The 14,950-nt window shown below is 35.7% G+C and overlaps 1 long non-coding RNA gene across 3 annotated transcripts in view; it reads left to right on the top strand.

The window, feature by feature from the left end:
* Positions 1–13,245: 13,245 nt before the first annotated feature.
* The window catches only part of LOC114154190 (uncharacterized), a 61,069-nt gene continuing 59,364 nt past the window's right edge, over positions 13,246–14,950 (top strand). For all 3 annotated transcript variants that reach the window (XR_003597514.1, XR_003597515.1, XR_003597513.1), the window contains exons 1-3: positions 13,246–13,294; positions 13,542–13,603; positions 13,893–13,995. This is a non-coding gene — a long non-coding RNA (uncharacterized LOC114154190). The remainder of the gene's footprint in view (positions 13,295–13,541; positions 13,604–13,892; positions 13,996–14,950) is intronic.

Genomic DNA, 14,950 nt, shown 5'->3' with positions numbered 1-14,950 from the left:
ATTGTCAGGATGTCCCTTTAGAGAAACTAACAACATAGTCCTGCCATGTGTGGTGTGTTAAGAATCACCCGGTCTACTTGGAAGGACCACAGCAATCTAAAATTGGGGATATTCAACATGTTGAAATGTCCTGACAAGACGACAAACAAGCCTGTTAAATGTGACTTTTACCCAATCAGAAAGTGAGATGAGAGGAAGTGAGGTGAACAGAGAAGATAAACAAATTTGCATGGCACACCAAAATGTCCAGGTAAGACGTCTTTTTCACTTGTATTTTTCTGCTAAACATAGTCCACAAACTATCACCATTGCATCTTCCCAGTCTGCCATGTTTGTTTATTCTGAAATCATTTTTGGTCTCGAGAGGTTTGGCGAGATTTTCTGTCTGTCATCTGAATGTTGGTGAATGAAATCAGTTTGTGTGTGGCTGTACAAGGTACACTGTAGAACCAAACCTGTTACACCTAAGCGTTTTCATCATCATGAGAGGGGTCTATCAAGTTTTGAAAGTCAGCCGACAATTTAAAAATCTTGAAGTGTGAACCAGGCAGTAGTTGTCTGCTCCACTTTTGTTACACACCTGTTCAGTGTAACGGATGTCTGTAAGGTTAATAACACCATCACCAGCACGACTAAATCCACTGTTGACAGTTGCTCATTCAGGAGGATATATTGCTGCAAAGTCAGTGACTTTATGTCACAAACTTGGTTTCCTAACAAGAAATTTTTTTTGACAAATTTTGTAGCTAGGATTGAACCAGAAGATGTGTAACTGACTTTGAATCTGTCTGTATGGGTGGACTGAAAGGACTGTATATTTCTGTATGCATACTGGATTTTTCAAGTTCCTTAAAATGACATTTGTTTTGATTTGTTGCTGTATAAATAAACTGAACTGATTTTAAATAAAACAAGTTGCTCAGAAAACAAGAACTTCAGACACACAATATCTGCACACAACTCACTAGACACTGAGTGTCTTTTTTTATCAAACTATCCCAAGAAGGAGATTCGTTTAAGACGTGTACACTGTTCGATTTGAAACAGCTGTTATTTGGCGCAGCTGTATGAAATGCATATAAAGAAAACCACCAGAAAACTGATCATCTCTTCCTCTGTACATGTATTATGTCTGCTTCACCGAAGAGCTGGCTGCCCACCTTTTGAAAAAATGAATCATGTGATGATTATCATCAATTCCGATTATTCTGTGGCATTTAGAAAACAGAAAGACATGATCTTCTTGTGCGCTCCCTCCTCACCTTTTCACGAAGATTTATGGGTACTGAGAAAAAGATGAGTCACTTGTACAAGCCAGCTAAGTGGAAGAAGATGAAAATGGCATATAACAAAAAGTAAAATTCATTGCTGAATTAGATTTAAACAGAAAAAAAGAAAAAACACTAAACTCTGGTGTAGGATTCACATCATTGAATATTTTGTTGATTATCATTAATTATTTTTGCTTTTTATGCAAATTCAAACCTCCAACCAAAGTGACCTACATGTTGTTCATGCCTTACTCTGTGGTCTTCTGCTTTTCTTCCATTATTCCAGAGTAAATCTCTCAGCCATCCACAAAGGTTGATTTTGTGAAACTAAAAGAAATGCTCTCACCCTCATCATTCTGCTTTTATTTTTGTTTGAGACTTTGCAATATTTTGGAGGACTTGCCTAAATATTTGGAAAAAAAACAACAAAAAAACCACTTATTTTAAATCTACATGTTGTATTATGCACACGCTTTTTCAGTCAAATGGTATGGGGGGAATATTTCCTGTCTCTTCTTCAAATGTAACTCAAATGTGACATTTCACTAACCTGGAATTGTGTGTTTGAGAAACCCAGATGTGAGGCTTACTGTTCATTTTCATTTATTCCAGATAATGCATTTATCCATTTGTAAAGATGCTGTCAAGGCCAAGTGCTTAACCAACAGAGAAAGCTCAAAATGCGCCGGACGGGAAATGGATTGGATTCATTTCTTTATGTTTTTGGACAAAAGAAACGAATGTTTGACTGACAAAGCTTTGCATTTTTTCCCCTTCTGTCGAACAAAATCTATTAAAAATAGCTGTGGGAGCAGTCTACATCAACACAAGATGTCAAATCATATGAAATTATGGCGAACCATTTATGCAGAATTTCCCAGGGCAGTGTCACTTGTCGAGTCTCATGTATCCAAAAGGGGGGAGGTGACTACATGCAGAACGATTGGATTGAAGTTTGTTTTTTTTAAATAAAAATACTCTGCATTCACTTTCAATTGCTGATTAACCAATAGTTAATGAATACCCATGCAACTTCCTTCGCAACAAGAATTAAGTCTTGTGGTCATCCTTTGAAGTCAAATTAAATAACAAAGTTTATAATTACAAGGTTAATTTTTGATATAAATGTTAGAAGATATAAAAATGATACCTATAAAACATAAAATGTAATACATTGGGTTTTGATGATGCCTACATTATAATTATGCAACATTAGGATACAATTTCTGAAGTTAGAAGCTGAAATGTTTGCTTTGTAGATTTCTGATAAACTAAAGGGCTGTTCAATCTGATCAGTTCATAGTTCAAAATTTTAAATATTAACATAGTTATTGTTTCTGAAAACCATTTTAAGAAAAACAAATAATATCCTTTATCATGCATCATCATGCTGGATTATGTCATTGCACGCCTATTTTGTTTATGGGAATATTTAAACCTTAATTGTCTGAAATGCCAGTGATTTTCTCCAAAAATGTTTTGGTGTAGTGTTTCTCAAAAAACTACAAATTTAAAAAATCTAATAATTCTCTACAAAAAAATAAATTACAATTTGTGATTATGTCACACTACAATCACATTAATGTGGCAGGTGCAGTAATTTCCTTTGTGGGACGCCATGCTTTGTTCACTTTGAAAGCTTTCCCTCTGTGCACAGAATGTGTAATTTAATGTGTTTATTTAAGGGGCCTTGCACACATTCTCTTTTAATCACTGGTAAATAACAACTCCCGTTGTGCCATTGTGACATGACAGGCACAGTAATGGGCTTGTTTCACATTTATTCATTCAATTTTGGTCTTAAAAACTGCTTTTAAAACATTATCAAGTTTCTATGTGGAGGTGGAGTGGGGCTTTCTCTAACAAAGCCTCTTATTCAGAGTCCCATCTAAGAACTCAATCGCCACCATGCTGCGGGTATGTGCATACAATTGCTTATGTTGTGAGACCAATGTTTTCATCACATGATGAAAATGATTCATTTTTGCTGTCTAAATCTGTAAGGTCAATATTAGAGATGCACTGATCCGACAGTAATATCTGTATTAGTCCTGATATTGAAAAAGATTATAGAGTGGGTATCGGTGACAATGTGCCCAATCCATACAGGCAGATTTATTCAGTCTAATTCTATGCTTTATGCTCTGAGCAATGTCATGCTTTCTTATTTATTTTACATTATAGAATTCCTAATTGCACTTTCTAAACCATTTGAAAGAAGGTTTTGTTGCATTTTATTTTTACCTGCTTGACCCGTGTAGTCAGCCTATTGGTTTTGCCAGTTTCAGTGTCTTTATTATTTATTTTACATTGGCTGTTATGCTCCCAATTGCACTAGCTAAAGAAATTAAAGTTGTCGTTTTTACTTGTTTGACCAAGATTGTGAAGATATTGTTGTGTAGAGTTATCAGATAAATTTGTAATTCAGTATTAAAAAACATTTTAAGTAAATTCAGCACTGTTTTACTGTATCTGATCGGTATCGGCTAACACCACACCTCAGATATCAATTGTATTGGAAATGAAAAAAGTGTATCATTAGTCAATATAATGTAAGTACTGTTTGCTGATGCAAACATATTATGTATTATTTGCTTTACTTTCTACAGATGAGAAAATATGACTAGCTTTATTGCTGCAGTAAAAATGTATCTTGAGACTACATTGTCTGTTGAAATGGAGCGTTTATGTATGGAAATGAATTATTTTTCAGAATACAAGAGGACTTTTGAATGAGAGATTTATAGAGTATTCAGGGACTTAATTAACACTCACACTATCGTTGTGCTCTGGGTGAAAAATAGAGAAAACCACATCTTCCTGAGAATTTTTTTCCCTTCACAGTCAGATATGACTTAAACTACCCCCATGTTGGCATTTCACAATAAACAATTTCCCAAGCAATGGACAAGAATAAGGGGACGAGGGTGAGCGACCCATGTGACCCTAATGGACCTAGCAGTTTGATTGTTCTGACTAGAATTTATAAGCCTGCTACACCTGAACAAAACTGAGCAGTCTTCTGGATGAGAGGTTAAACATCTACAAGAAATGCAGTTGCCCTCTATTCTGAAGCACTTAGGATTGTCATGTCCTGGAAGAATGAGAATACACCTATGTGTCACTGCAGCATGTGCAACAGCCTGGCCTGCTTTGCTTGAATCTGCTCAGAAAGTCTTGGCCTGTCATAGGCCTCTGAGTTAACAGGTCAGTTGTCTAAAGATGTGTGGCTTGTTTAACTTCAGGAGTCTATAATGTGTCCATATATCTCTGTTTCAGAGTTTCTAGTCATCACCTGGTCCAGATTCTGCAGATTTCCGTTTCATAGCCAGTCAGCGGTGAGCTGACTGGTCCTGTTTGTGTCCTTGAGTCTGCAAACAAACATATTGTTCAACTTGTAGAATCAGTTGGCATGGTGTCCTGTTAAGAGTTGTTAAGAGTCTTATCTACTACACCGGTCCTGAAGCCTGCAGATTTCCAGTCAGTTGCTAACACCTCAGGGTTAGCAACTCACTGTTCCGTATGCTGCCATGCCAGTTCGCTGAAGGGTCACTGGCACTTCCTGCTTGGTCATTTTCCTTGCTGCCTCCAATAACTATGTTTTCAGTCTGCTCAGTTTCCCTTGCTGTGTATTGTCTCAGTCTTTCTAGTCCCATAACAAAGAAATCAACCTTCTTTGTACATGAGTATTCAAGCACTACCAGCTCATTTGACAGCTTTTTGTGTTTCAAACTGAGACATATGGGTTCAGAATTTTCTGTCACAGAATAAGTAAAATATTTGTGAATACCTTTCAATGAAAAAACATGATTCATGTTTGCGAGAAATTTAACTGCTAAATTTAAACTGACAAAAGGTGCAAAAACACTCCTCGCTGTGGTGAGGATAAATAATACTTATCTACTTATGGTAACTGTAAACCTATCTCTTTCATTTTTTGTGACTAACTTTTTCTTTGAGGACAATAGCAGTTTTATAAAAATGCATAAAGGTCATCTTGAGACTTGCAAAACAGTTCTCCACTATTTATTGACTGATTAATTCATTTGTACTGCTTAGAAAATATTATCAGCAGCCTCAAGATTGCATAATTTTCTGCTAATCCGACTTTGGAGGTCAAGAAACAAACTAATCTACAAAAACCCTCATTTTATAAATGTAGTCATAAAAACCAGTGTGTAAGAAGCATATAAGCCTGTATTTTGTATTTCTGACTATAAAACAATTCAACTCACTGAAAAGAACAACTGAAAAGCTATAGACAAAAGGCCTTTTCAAAATAAGACGTTTCAAGATTGTGAGGATTAATACATTGTAAATGTATTTTCATTTTGGAAAAGCATAAATATTGCCATGATGTTTCCCAACTTGTTTAAAGTTCAAATAATTTGTCTTTTATAATCAAATTGTTGATGATTGATTGCCCATTTTAAATGTATAAATGTGTTGTGCATTAATGTCAAGATATACTACAACTACAAATTGAGGTAGACTGAATAAACATTTAATAGTCCCTTCTGTCCCACTAACAATATAAGTGTACAACTCTTTCTAAGCCATTAGATGGTATTTAATTGAATTTTGTATTCCTCAAAGTGGCCAAATGGAAAAGATCCAAATTAATCAGTCCTGACTAGAAGTAAACTTCAGGTTTTGCTAACTCTTCCAAAGCCTGAGTAGCCGTATTCTGCTTCATACTCTTAGCCTCAGGCATTATGTCAAAAATTAAAAAATGTAAAATTTTTAAAAAGACTTCTTCAGATAACATTTGTCATGATTTCCACATTAGTCGGAATAAGCTGGAAGATGAAGCAAATTGCTGCAGCACATCTGTCAGAAGAACAAGTCTTAATCACAGTGGACAGGTCATCTCCTTTAAAAAGAGAAACTGTGCTTGAGCTGCTGCCACAAGGCAAAAGTGTTACACATTTCTGTGCTCTAGAATGAGTGCTGTATAAATGTAATAACAATTAGGGGGGGGAGGGAGCTTCAAAGAAATACTCCTAGAATTGCTGATTTATTCTCTTTCTAAACACTTTATATTCTTTCATTCTTAAACTTAAGGGGGTTAGTCGGCCAAGAACTGGTTGTCCAACAAGATGCGGACTTGGGGTAGCCATGAGGAATGGCTCACCTGCATGGTCTGAGTTTTCACCAAATGTCCATCACTGAAATATTGACTTTAGGCATCAGAGAGACTCTTCTATTCTCAAGAAATTGATAAAAAAAATAATATACCACTTTAGCCACAACAATTATATCAAGACTGATGTTTCCCTATTCATTCCTTGCACTGTAATTGCAGCTTGATTGATTAAGACACAGCAGTTTTGTTCTAATTTTGACACAACAAATTTATACATTTCAGGATAAGTATAGGAATTTAAATGCTTTCAACATTTTTAAATAACTATTAAATAATAAATGTATTAAAATTCAGTGTTCAGTCTTATAAGCCCCTTTGAGACCATTGTTCCAAAAACATGATATTGCCAACATTGCAGATGATCAACGTTATCATTCACAACACTTCCCTTTGTTTGCTGATTGGCCAGGATGAAATGCGTCAGTGAAATACCAGATGGAAAAGAGATGAGAATCAACCAGTTGCCTACAAAGGCAATGGCCAGTGTAGTAACTGTTAAAACAGGTAAATCCTTTGTGATTTTTTTCATTAATAATATGTGAACAATTAAATCTGAAAATAATGCTCAAGTGAGTTAATGTCACATAAACATTACTTTTGTTTTTGTTTCTTTGTTTTAACTCTTAAATGTTCTAAATCATGTCTAAATGTGCCATACCATGCCTATAACACAGAAGCACACTGTCAGTGTTACACATCTTATCCCAAGACATATAATCTATAACATATCATAGATGTATCAAAAATGCTGCACACACTTCATATGTGAGCATTTTACACTTCAACTTAGTGCTTCTGGCAAGATCTGAAACTTTGTGACAGTATACATGTTCACTGTGACAAATACTATAATTTTGCAAAACTGTTTCAGTCTGTGTTCAATATTGAACAATTCTCAGGATTATGTAAGATAAACTGCAGTTATTTTAGTTTAAATTATTTAAAATAAAATAACTTATATTGTCTTCTCTTTAACATATCCACATTTAAAGGTCTGTCTGAGGTTGAACATGTGGCTTTCTCATTTGAATTATAGCTCTGTAAAGCTCTGTAAAGGAGACAGGAGGTGTGTCAATTTATGTGTCAGTTTGACCTAAAGCTGGTAGTTAGGAGGTGGTGCAAAACAAGCCTGTATTTCAGCAGTGTTTGGAAATTATTGACTCCACCATTGATTTTTGGTGGAAAAAATCAATGGCAAATAAATTAGTATTCTTGCCCTAACACTAACGCTCTATTTTCATATACTTGTAGCTTTTCTTTCTTTGCCTGTGTATTTTGGTGCACAAAAACAACTGACACATGTACAAGAATGATTGTAATGTGAATAAACACAATGCAAAACCATATGTCACAACTTGATTGGTTGGGCAATGTTTGTAGTTGTAATTAGGCTCTGGCAGGCTGACAAATAGTCAAGAAAGTGTTTTATATCAAAAGGACAAGAGTCATTTAATCAAACAAGATTATGTGCGTATGTGATACATTTACCTTATTTACTTCAAATTAAATAGTAAGCCTTGTATGATCCTTGGTATTAACAGTAATGACTCCACTTGATCTTCTTATACCACTTTTCTAATGAAACCAAACTGTTATCTAACAGGCGTGGAGTAGCTCTATTATCCACATGTATGAATAAAAACAGAGTACATGGACGGGTGAGTGAAATAGCATCAACAGTCTGCTGCACATTTTATTGCACTACCCTGAGTCAATGAACTAATCATGTAAGGATAAAAAATTTTTAAAAATCAGTGAAAAAAAATGTGGCAAACAAAGTATAAGGGCAAAATATGTAAACTGCAGGTTGGTACCTAAACACAGGAAGATTTATGTTAAAGTGTGCGCTGGTGAGAAAAGACCCAGCATATTCTTTACTGTGAGAGTATCTTAGTGTGTTCAGTTTCTTTCAGTTTTCATTTTATTTATGAAAGTTGTGTCTCATTTTACTTTCGTCTCATCTTGCCTCATCTGTTAGCTTGTAGTATTCAGTTTTAAGTCAGTTATTTTACGCAGCACATACCAGAGATATCCAAAGCTAATCTCTGAGTGGCAAATCCAAGTCCAGCCACAACTCTTTTGCCAGCTCCTAGCTGAGTCTTGTGTAAAAAAAAAAAAAAAAACACATTTCCACATCAAATGCATGATATGTAGGGGTAACAGTGATTCCAGTACCTCGATTATTAAAATTCCTTGAGGCAAATTATCGCAAATATCACAAATATAAATCATTTTGTTTGTTTTAATTGACCTAAAGCAAGAAAAGTTTGGTCTGATTTAACCGCAGACAGAAAAAGAAAAAGATGTCTATTTATTTGCAGTATGTAAACTTTTAGTTTCAACAGGTGCTAGCTGGTCTGGTGAATATATTAATATCATTTCATTTTATAGAATTTTCTTTTGAAAGCTGTAGCACCTTTTATTCACTTAGAATTGGCAAATAACTGTCAAACAGTTATCTATCTGACTTATAGACAAAACTAACTAACTCATAGTGACTATTTTGGATACTTCTGTGGTAAATGTATTTGAAGTAGAGAAAGAATTTGTCTCAGAACGCTAACTTTCAAATCTGAATCAGATGAAGGAGAAAGAGGAAGGCAACAACAATGCCCTCTGTAGTGCTCTGTAGAGCGTGTTGTTTTATTTAATCTAAAAACAGAACTGAATGGGGAAAGAAATGAAAAGTGAACCTGTACACCAGTGGTCCCCAGAGCATTAAATGTCTTATTCTGCTGTTTGCTTTGTGGGGATGGTTATTGTTTTTGCTCAAAGTGTTGCACAAGGCCAGCTTTGGTGTTGCCTTCAGTAGCTGGTGACACTGGAAAGGTTATCACCTCTGAGGGCCTGTTGAAACCCAAAAGGCTTATAGGCTTGTTTAGTGGCTAACCATATACGAGGTGTGTTTTAAGGTTTAAAATGTATGTGGAATCCCATTGAGATGTTTCCACATGAAGAGTTACAAAGTCAGCCTTCTAACACCTGGAGAACATTTCAAGGATTAGAGGACTAGTGTCTCAGCAAAACCTAGAGAAACTCATCCATCCGTTTATCTTTAGTCACATTGATTACTGCATCAGTGTCTTTGCATATCTGCACAAAAAAAAAAAAAAATTCAGACAGCTGCAGCTGATCTAGAATGCTGCTGGTCGTGTTCTCACTAAAACTAAGAAGATAGAGCACACCACACCAATTCAAAAGTCCTTACATTGTCTCCCTGTAGCTTAGAGAATAAACTATAAAATACTGTTGCTAGTTTACAAATCACTGAACTGTTTAACCAGAACTGAACTGTTCTGGTCTGCTCTGCATCCCCAGAACCAGAACCAAACATGGAGAACCAGCTTTCAGCTTTTTTGCACCACAAATCTGGAACAAACTTCCAGAAAACTGCAAAACAGCTGAAACACTGAGTTCCTTTAAATCTAGACAAAAACCCAGCTGTTTAGAGTTGCTTTTAATCATGAAACATTAATCAATAATCTGAGGTGCAAAATGTAATGTTGTTGACTGTGTGTTCTGACTGTATTTTTGTGTTTTTACGATGTAAAGCACTTTGAAATGCCTTGTTGCTGAAAGGTGCTATACAAATAAAATTTGATTGATTGATTCTGAAGCGGTTTCACAAAGTGTGACCAAAGCTGATAACATCGGTGAAAAAGAGGCAGACACAAAACCTGGAACACTTCATTAGACTATAAATCAAAATTCAGATATTACCACAGTTAGACTTACAAGTACAAATAGGTTTATTCGTGTTGTGAAAGACATATATAAAATACAGGGAAGCTGCAAAGCATTAACCTGATTTATGAGGTGAAATTATTGGACTGAGGTGTCAGCATGCTATGTATTGTGTGTTACTGTGTGGGGTTAGGGTTAGATTTCCACATACAACTCAGTATAAGTTCACACAACACAACAGGCATTTCTGTCATCTAGTAAGTGGTTGTATGACATTTAAAATTAGCACAATGCTTTTTCTAAAAAAAATCACTGCAGCTGGCTTCTTGGCAAATTGTACAATCGGCTCCATTATATCAAGAACTGTAATCATCTACACAGCTGGAGTTCTCCATGAACTTCTTCCACAATGTCAAGATAATGTAACAACTGTTTCCTTTTTTTTCAGTGATAGTTGATTGTGTTTCTTCATCTTGATTGGATTCAACTGCAATGTCAGCTGTAGTCTTTTTTATTTATTTTGTTGCTTTTCACAGGTGTGACCCACAATTGGTTCCGTGCAGTAGCATAACATTACAAGTCAATAAAGAACAGCACAAAATGTACCAGTTTAAACAAGGCTCAAAAATTCTAAAATGGCCCCAATTTATTATGGTTGACATCATATTATTTGTCTCATCTTTTACTGTCACAATATAGTGAGAGGTTTAACAAATGTATCAAAAACATATTCTTCGGGTGCAGCGGTGGTGCAGGTGTGAAGTGCACGACCCATATACGCAGGCCTCAGGACTCGTGGCAGCCGTCATAGGTTTGAGTACTGGCCTGTTTACCTTTGCTGCATGTCTTCCCCGTCTCTCAACTGCTTTTCTGTCTAACCACTCTCAATTAAAGGCCACTAGAACTAGAAGAAAAACACTTAAAAGCAAATAACAACAAAAAGCATGTTCTACATAAGCTACCTAATGCAGCTTAAAAAAAAATAATTAAGCTAACCTTTCTACATTTTGCTATACCTGACAAAAGAATGACAAAAACATGCATTTTGCTTATAGTATCAGCAGTGCTTGAAGTGAGGGGTATACTCCCTTCTAAATTTATCATAACCTCATGTCCATTCCTCAAAAACCCCGAGGGTATGCAGCATCAGTGTCGCCAACGGAAAGTTAAAGCCCCCTGATATTGACATAACAAATATAAAACTTATCACCGTAGATAGATGGACAGATGTAATAAAAGGATTGCACTGTGCAATAGTTATTTGTGAACATGTTTGTTTGATATTTGCATAAAATAAAATCTACTGTTGTCTACCTGTACTAATAATCATTAGCTCCACAACAATTATCAAATCCCGCTGATATTTTTCAACTTGCAACTACAATGTGATCTACTTGTGTATGTGACTTAAGTTCAAGATGTGAGCTATCTTTCAAGACAAATCAGACACAGCATTAGTCATTGCAGGCTTCATACTTATTCTGATTGGCTCAGATTTAGGGAATTGGGTGAAGCATAAATCATGAGAAATGATGATTAGGTAAAAGTTAGACATAAGGAGGGTGGCAGAGGAAGATGCGAGGGTATGCTGGGGAGTGATGGGTCTGTGATTGTGAAGCAGAATACTAGAACTTTTTTTCTAAAATTAAATGCGGCTCTCTTTTTTCCTCTTTGAGTTACCATGACAGCTAGAAAAGACAATGTCGTATTTCAGACGCAAATAAAACAATACTATGAACATTGCTGTCTTCCTAACATAATGGGCTTTTAAGTTTTCATGGATTTCCAAGCGATCCTGAATAAGAAGACGATGGCTTGTAAATATTCGTAGCTACCAGTTAAAGCTAACGCTGCACAGCAAAGTTTGCAGCCTTCACTTCACTCCGGATCAGCTTCTTCAGCCTAAAGAAGAAGGTAAAGGAGCTTCCTGTGTTATTTCCATGGAATCACTTCTGTATTCAGCCTGAAAGATCGAGTTTATGGGAACCAGAGAGCAGACCAGAGCCAGACAGCCAAGCAGCTGATCCGCCTGTACACACTGCTGTAAACACCGTCCTGCTTCACAAGAAGCATGCAAAACTAATAAAACGAAATAACACGGCAAGGAACACGGCCATATTTTTCTAAAAGCAACAACTTTGAACCTGAACAGTCAGCTGAACTAGAACTCTGACACCAGAGCTGCTCTACTGTTAAGCTATGGGCTTGTTGTTCCTCAGGCTTCAGAAGCAAAAAGCCTGAACCGTAAAATCACCGCTACTTGGTCTCTGACACTAAGGACAATAAACACACGTAATATACTTGAACATAAGGTAAAAACATTGTCCGTTAGAATGGATGAAAAATGTTTAGATACTTAAATAGCACATTTTTACAAGAAAAATGTCTAGCATAAGCTAAAGCTAATGTTAGCCACAAAGTTTAAAGAAAGTAAAACTCACCTTCGTATCTGTGAACGTTTAGGCATACATCTTCGGATCGATGTACATCATTAATTGTTACCTTGGACAAGCCCTATAAACATCCAGTGTAAAGTGATCGAGCCGCTGCAAAGAGCCCATTGCTGCATTGTTTGTGAAACAAAAGGGGATCAGGTTTTGCTTCTGAAAAAATTTAAGGAAGGTAATTTTTTGGTCTATAATGTACATGTAATAGAAGCTTATTTAAAAACAGAACACGTGGGATAAGAAAGTGTGTTACATGAAGGCTACCTAACTTGAGAGGAAAATACAACTTTGCCTAATCCCAATTTTGAAGCTTTTATTGTGAAAATATTGTGTTTCTGAGTGGTGGCCAAGCAATTGGTGTGAACTGAGACATAAGAAGTACAGTATATAACTGGAAAAACTTCTGAAGAAATTTAAACGGGGCCTGCCAAAGTGTGTCCGACGGTTGGCGCAAAGCGTTCTGATGCTAAAAATTAGCATCCATACTAATGTAGCATGGAAGAGAGAAAATCCAATGCATTCCACCAAAAATCCCTCAACTGTTAATTTTATTTATGCATTTTTATTTACTTTATTTTATTCTAATGGTATTGCTTCTCATTTTTAATCTTCAAATATTTTTTTAAACAAAATTTATGTACCAATATTGGGAAAGTTTTGTTTTGTTTCATTGTTGCGATCGTAACCCGTGACGTCACTTCCTTCTTCGTCCTTCACCATATCGTTCTTAGGTGGTAAGGAGGAAGGTGAGTTTCTCACGGAGTTTCTGTTGGCATACTTTTTAAAAGTTGCTGTAGATGACAAATTTTTTACTATCCTTTAGCTAGCGTGTTTGTATAATGTTCATTTCAGTTTATTTATATATATTGGCAGAGGATGGAAAGTTTTTGTCGAGTGTTGGACCTAAGAGTTGCAGCATGTGTGTGAGCTAGCCGACTGCTCTTCCCTCGTCGTGCAGCAGGATTTTTTATGTTATATCTTTGCTATTGGCAGGTGGACTGATGTTGGCTGAACATTTTCTGTGCTGCTGAAATGTTAAATTCCATTCTGTGCAGGTATGTAGTCCTCCTATCTGTTCTTTTTATTGGGCTTTCGTGCTCATTTTTGGAATTATTTTATTTTCACAATACACAAATTGTTATGGATTTTGATTATTGATTAGAGGTCAGCCAGTGGTTTGTGTTTTTTATTTTTATTTGTTTTAATATGTAGCATGATTATTTCTATTAGCACATAATGCTGTCATATAAGATCAGACCGTTCCTTGATGTTATGGAGGAAAGTGGACTGATGTCGGCTGAACATTTTCCGTTCTGATGAAATGTTAAATTCCATCCTCTACAGATTAAATATGCCATCAGTTTGGCTGACCTGCAACTCTTGAGGCATCTGATTCACAATGCAGTGTGGTTTCGGCTGGAGTTACCCCTGGACCCGTTACACTAATGTAAGCTACAGAGTACTCAATAGCATGTGGAGAGTAAATAGCATGTTGAGTAACATGGCCTTATTCCATTCAGTATGTTAAAATTAGTGTATAAAATAAGATTAGTCAAAATGCTAATGTTAGCCTAAATGCTGCCAGTGGCATGTGGGGTATCACTAGCATGTTGTCTTACCTTGACTTCCTCCATTCAGTGTGCTAAACATGGATAATAAAAAATTTTAGGGAAAAGGCTAGGGAAATATTTGTCCTAATGTTAATGTACTGCCTTCTGATTTTTACTTTTGCAAAAGTAAAAATCAGATGTTTACTTCGTGTCACTTTGTTTCGAGAAAACACGTTCATCTCTTAGCAACAGATTAACAACAAACATTGTTATTGTTCAAAAAACATTTGATTTCTTCTGCTCTTTTGAAATACTACTTATCTTATACTAATTAACTAGAATTGTACAGTTGGTGAATTTTGCAGAAAAGTGATTTTTTAAAATTTTTTGTATTTTTGTTAAATATATTATACAACAGACATTCAACACAAAAGTAAAAATTTGAGTTATACTTCGGGGCAGTTCGATACCAGGAGAAAAAACGCTAGTCTCTTAACACCAAATTAATAGCAAGTAACATTATTGTTTATAAAACATAAGCTCTTTTGAAATACTGCTTTTCTGCTTAGACACAAGAAACTTGCAGTTGGTAAATTTTGCAAAAGTAAAAATCAGATGTTTACTTCATAGTTCCTCTCCTAACCTGAGAGGAATAATGAGGCTTTTATTTTGACATTTTCAGTAAGCTTCATTTTGAAAGGCTTCTCTAATCCCTTGTGTAACAGTTATTGGGTTAAACCAGTCATATAATGCCCAAAACAGCAATTACCTGTTTTAAATAATATGAAGGCTTTTAGTTTGTAAAGTATGTGTTGCTCATATTTTGACAGCCCAAAGTGATTGTCAGGAGCA

The sequence above is a fragment of the Xiphophorus couchianus genome, chromosome 12 (genome assembly GCF_001444195.1).
Source record: "Xiphophorus couchianus chromosome 12, X_couchianus-1.0, whole genome shotgun sequence".
In the NCBI taxonomy this organism is placed as follows: Eukaryota; Metazoa; Chordata; class Actinopteri; order Cyprinodontiformes; family Poeciliidae; genus Xiphophorus; species Xiphophorus couchianus.
The sequence above is the reverse complement of the archived record's forward strand: the minus strand, read 5'-3'. Positions and strand labels throughout refer to the sequence as shown.